We start from the raw sequence: 6,000 nt of genomic DNA, 5'->3' as shown, positions 1-6,000 counted from the left end.
AGACTGATGGACACTCTTTCTAGGTCTGGAAAATGAGGAGAGTAATATTCGCCTCTCTTCTCCTTGCATGCACCTTGTAAAGACCCATAAGATAATATGAATAAAATAACTCGGGGAAATATGAACAAGCTCAAGTTAATATTAACATCCTTTTCACTTTTCCCTTGAGTCTTGCTATCATCCAAGGCTTCTCTGCTCCTCTAGCACTGGCTTTGGCATCTCATAGCATTGCCAGTAGGAGCCTCACGGTCTTCCAGCCACCCCTGCTCTGCCCTCTGACTTGCAGCTCTGTGCAACCCACAGCACCGATGGCTCAGTCTGAATGGATTCCTTGGGGTTGGTCTCTTCCTTTACCTCCTTTGTAAACTGCTGAATCCTTACAGACATGTGGTTCTCAACTGGGGGTGTTTCTCCCCCTTCCTCCCTTCCCAGCAGAGGACACTGGGCAATTTCTGGAGTAATTTTTGGTTATCATAGTAGTGGGTAGAGGCCAAGGATGCTGCCAAATACCCAATGATATATGACAGCCCCCCACCCCCAAGAATTGTCTGGCCCCAAATAGTTGAGGCTGAGAAATTCTGTTATATATTAAAGCTCACATATTCTTTTTTTTTTTTTTTTTTTTAATATATATATTTTTTTTTCTTCAACGTTTTTTATTTATTTTTGGGACAGAGAGAGACATAGCATGAACGGGGGAGGGGCAGAGAGAGAGGGAGACACAGAACCGGAAACAGGCTCCAGGCTCCGAGCCATCAGCCCAGAGCCTGACGCGGGGCTCGAACTCACGGACCGCGAGATCGTGACCTGGCTGAAGTCGGACGCTTAACCGACTGCGCCACCCAGGCGCCCCTCACATATTCTTTTTTTAAAAGAGCCTTATCAAGGTCTAATTGATATACAGGAACATAGATATATTTAAAGTGTACAGTTTGATGTGTTTGACATCACCACATGTGAAACCATCGCCACAGTGAAGAAAACAAACATATCCATCACCACCAAAAGTTTTCCCTGTAGCTTTGTAAGTTAGCCCTCTGCTTTCCACCCACCCCACCCTCTTCTACCCAGTGAACCACTGGCTTGCCTTCTGTCACTCTTAATTAGTTTGCATATTCTAGAACTTTATTTAAATGGAATCATATACTTGTTTTTGTCTGGCTTCTTTCACTCAGTGTAATTATTCTGAGATTTATCCGTATCATTGCTGAATGAGTTACTCTTGAAAAGGAAAGATAAGCTTATGGTTGAACAAAGGGATATGACCTGTAGGCCCTAGGTCACTACTACCCACTCCTTTGATGATTTGCTTCCTATATGGGATACCTCACTCAGCTGTTGTATAGTTTTTGTTTCTGTTTTGTTTTCAGTCACTTTTCTTATCCTGGTCCTCAAGACCTGGCCAGTGAGACCACCTGGCCAGTGGTCTTCTAATGGGAGACTTCTGATTTCTAGGCTCTGTTTCCTTTAATTCATGAAACCCCATTCTTTCCCCTTCCCTCAAGAAAATCCCAGAGAGCTAATATGTAGGATACTAGTTTGAGAAATACTGCCCTGACATAGCTTTTTTTTTGTTTTTAAATTTCTACATTTCAGTTTTTATGCACATGCAGTGCACATACAGAGAAATAAGTCTTGACACACCATCTCTAAGTGTCCATGCTTAGCTGGTTTCCCCATGTTGGTGCTCGGAATCTTCCCTGGAATGATATCCAGTCTAGGTATCAATATTTAGTAATAGCAGGATGGATTCTTTAACTGGGGACATTGTGAAGACCATAAAGAAATTAGTTGACAATAGATGAACTCACATATAATTGAGAATTATGTGTATTTTTCTACATGGGTAGCCTAGACATACTTTTATATAGCAATGACATATGTTTTTGGAGTGATATTCTTGAATAAATTTCAAGTTGCTTCTTTCAAGATAAATGATAAAATATTTATTCTTAAGAAAATAGTCCTCTTTTTGGTCTGTTCTGTAATTTTCTTTTCCAACTGTTTCCAAATAGCCTGATCCTATAGCATGTGGCCTATTCTTATCTCTTCCCACACAGTATGGTGTGGCGTGATTATTTCCTCATATTAATATTTGTACTATTTTTCTTCATCCAGCTCTTGGTTTTTGCATCTGCAATGGTTCTCCAGGTTCATTTTAAGTATCAGATGTCATTATTATGGCGTGGATGTTTTGCTCTCCTCCACACACGATGCCCTGCCCTTGGCAGCTTGTTACTTGGAAAGGCTTTCTTCTGTCTATGGTGGTCACTGGTCATCTTGCAAACTTAGTGTTCATTCCATTTGGTAGCAGCAATCTGCTTTCTTTTAGGGGAACCCTCTGTCCCCTCTTTAATGTGTTTGGTTAACCTATTGGTCTAAGTACTCTTTGGCCTTCAACTCTCTTATCCAAGAGGTGGCAAGCACATGACCTGGGTTAGCTCCATCAGACTCTTCCCTGGGAGTTTAGTGTTCAGTGGCGAGTGGTGGCTGGAGCTGAGTCATTCTTCTTTCATCTGTGAGATACTGACTGAAATTCTTGGAACTGTTCCTTTTCTGTCCTTCTTGAGGACTGCTCGTTCAGATCTTTCTTCAGTTCTAGGACATTACCCAATGTCTGTTGTCCCAACAAATTATTATTATTATTCTGTCTGTATTTTTTAGAGTCAGTTTCAATTGCTTACAATTAAAGAACCCAATCATATGCAAAGTATCTCTATTTTTCTTTCCATACATGGTCTTTTCTGTCCTTTGTTCCATTGCCCCAAAGTAGAACGGTCTGCTTCCTCCTTTTAGTAAGCAGATTGACTTCCTAATTGTGGACTGAATAAGAGACTGCCCCGACTGACCTTGGTGACCCCACTGAAGAGACTGAGGAATGCCCTCAAGAGCAAGAGGAATGGAAAGGTGATTTCTCTGGAACTCCAACAAGACACCAGGACTGGGGGAAGACAGTGAGAAAGCCCTGTGAGGACTCGGGCTCAGCAGCATGAGAGCACCTTGCCCAAAGCAGTGGCAAGATTTCAAGGGAGGGTGAATGATCAACCTTCAGAGCCTAGCTTTAGACCCCTTAGCTCTCAAAGGCAAAAATTCCTTTACTTTTGGCTGGTCATTGAAGCAGAGATACCAGACTTCATAGTTCACTGTGGAGTTCAGCAGTGAACATGATGATAGAGGTCCAGAGGCCCTTACCCTGATTTTCTGAGCACCATGGAAGGATACTAGATTCTGGAGAGACGCTGAGGAGGAAGGAGACCCTGGTAATGCCGGAGATCGAAATTCTTGCAAGTCTAGGAGGATGAGAAGTCAAAATGGAAATTAATTTGATTTAATAAAAATAAAGAAGTAGGTTTTTTTGGTATCCCTTAGTTTGTAGACTTGAGATTCATAATGGCTATAAGCCCTTAAAAAATTCTCACCCAGAGATTAACAAGTGTATTGAGTGCCAATTCTATCCCAAACATTAGCAAGACTCTGTGGGTAAAGCAAAGACATAGGAACTTTGCCTGAGTCTTCCAAAAGAATACAGCCAACTTGGAGACAGAAGACTCCAATAGCTTGGAGGAAATAAGATACCTTTATAAGAGATAGTCATCAGCATCTAACAACATTTTAAGAGCTGCCACATGTGCTTAATTGGCAAATGAGTGGCCTGGTCAATAACAGCATGAATTCAGTGGTTGTAACATTAAAGGAAAGTGGGAGGAAAAAAATAATTTAATGCTTTTTGTTCCAGTAAGGGTGAGTGTGCTCGGTTGCTTGTTCTGAAAAAAGGAACAGTTTGTTCCTGCATCTCACCACTTCCCAGGGAGCCATGCTTTGCCAGCCCGTGGTCTCAAGGGTCCCTCTTGCAGAGATGGAGGTCAGGCTGACTGGAGCAGTTTGCAGAAATCAAGCAGGCTGATAATGCGCTTAAAGATGTTTTCTGTTTGTCCTTTTTCCCTGTCTTCTCAAATACACAGCACTTGTCCAGGTCAGTGTCACAGGAGCTTATGTTCCTTTTAAGCAATAAGACCCAGCAGGCAGGGGATTGCTTCGGGATTAGGGGAACTCAGATTGGCTTTGTATGTCAGGGACATGGGCCTATTCTTCCATGCCAGTATCCAGCACAAGGTTGTTTGAAAGCCTTGCTTAAAAAACCTCAAGTTATGGCCAACTTGGAGCTCTGGGCTTTGACGTAGGCAAGGTGAAGAGATCAGATGAAGTTCCCTGTGAGGTTGGGTGGTTGAGGAAGGGATTTGAGAGTCATGTCAGTGCAGAGTTTGTTCCAGGATATTCTTGGATTAGACATAACTCCATTTTGGGAGCTTGGTGTTAGTATCTGTAAAATGACCACCAGAATACAGATAGAACTTTAATCAAAATTGAAATATCCTACATTAACATATTAAGGAGTGGCCATTCACTTTACAACAAAGATTGTTCCCTTTATAAGAATTCAAAGTAAAATCCTTTTACAGGACACTTGCCTTTTATTAAAAAGTGGAACATGATTTGCAAAATGTGTTTGTATTTTCAGCTTTGAAGGGAAATCTCAGTTGCAAGAAGAGAGTTTCACATGTTTTGCTCTATTCCTTCACTCTTCCACCCATCTCCTCCTCTTCCTGTGAAAATTATGAGGATAATGTTTACATGGTGCTTAACAGATGTTTAAGATCTGAGCTGAAAAATCCAAACTGGTGGTGTATTCATCAGCAAAGACGAACAGGGGTTCATCCTCCAGTGGCTTCTAGACTGGCAGGGAATAGGTCTGGGTTCTGGTCCAGGCCTTATCTCTAAATAGCGGGGTTCCTTTGTGACAAGTCTTAGAATTGTAGAGCCTTTGTGTTGGGACAGAATTAGAGGTCATCTAGTGCAGCCTTCTTCTGACAAAGGCATTTCATCTACAATATCTTAACTGATGAGTATCTAGTCTCTTTATTTTCTGGGCCTCAGTGGGCCCGTCTGTAGGACAAGGGAAGTTGATCTTCAATTTGAATCAGAGAGCAAGGTGGGAAGGGGAGGTTTGAGTGAGTAGAAGCCAGGACTCTGAAAACTAAATGACATCACAATCTAGCAAAGGCCAAGCTGTCCGAATAAGAACTCTTAGGGAATTAAATATGCATTCATTTGTTCTGCACAGGTGTACCCTCCTGTGGTCAATAGTGAGGAAAAGTTATGAGACTTTGAGACACTTGCAGTGTGCTCTGAACTTCCTACAGTTCTACTGCAACATGTTTAAAGGGAGGTAAGCAGTGAGTTTCCTGCATGTTTAAGCTGAATATTATTACAAGGTTGAGCAGCCTCCACTGGCCTCTTCTCTCTTGCTTCAGGTCTCCCTGCCCCCTTCTTTTTACAACATGCAAACCTCAAGGGCATGCAGTTGGGTCTGGCTGAAATCAGCTGAATGTTTACAGGGTTTATCCAAGGAAGAACCCTTGGGTCATTGTCATGGCAATTTTGATAATACTGACAGGGTGCAGATGTGGCTGTCCAGGGCAATCCGAGAATGCATCCTACTCTCCAGCCTCAGCCACTGCTTGGGGCAAGTGGGGCTTAATAACCATTTTTTTTTTGCATTCTCTGTACACACACAAAAAAATCAAATATTTCATCTAGAGTGAGAAAAAAAAAACTCTGTAAAGACTGAATGAGTCACTGGTAGAACTGGACAAATAGGTCATTTCTGCATAACTACATTGTTTCTTTATTGTCTGTTAACATATCTATTCACCCTCTCCAACCAACCCCCTCCTTCCCTGCTGCACTCAGATCTGGATATGGACTCTGCAAGACCAGGGATCTTTTCCAGTTCATCTTCTGATGTCTCCAATGCCTAGGTACTTAACAGAAATCCAGCAGTGTTTGCTGGATGAATGAAGAGCTGGGCATGTGATGGTAGAGTGATGTGTTAGGAGACTCCTGGTGGGCAGAGACTGGATGAAGGTAGAAATGAGTGGTGTGAAGAGGCAGGGGCTTCTGGTGCAGATGCCAGGACAAAAGATAGAAGGGAGTGAGTGT

Source organism: Neofelis nebulosa, chromosome 9 (genome assembly GCF_028018385.1).
Source record: "Neofelis nebulosa isolate mNeoNeb1 chromosome 9, mNeoNeb1.pri, whole genome shotgun sequence".
In the NCBI taxonomy this organism is placed as follows: domain Eukaryota; kingdom Metazoa; phylum Chordata; class Mammalia; order Carnivora; family Felidae; genus Neofelis; species Neofelis nebulosa.
The sequence above is the reverse complement of the archived record's forward strand: the minus strand, read 5'-3'. Positions refer to the sequence as shown.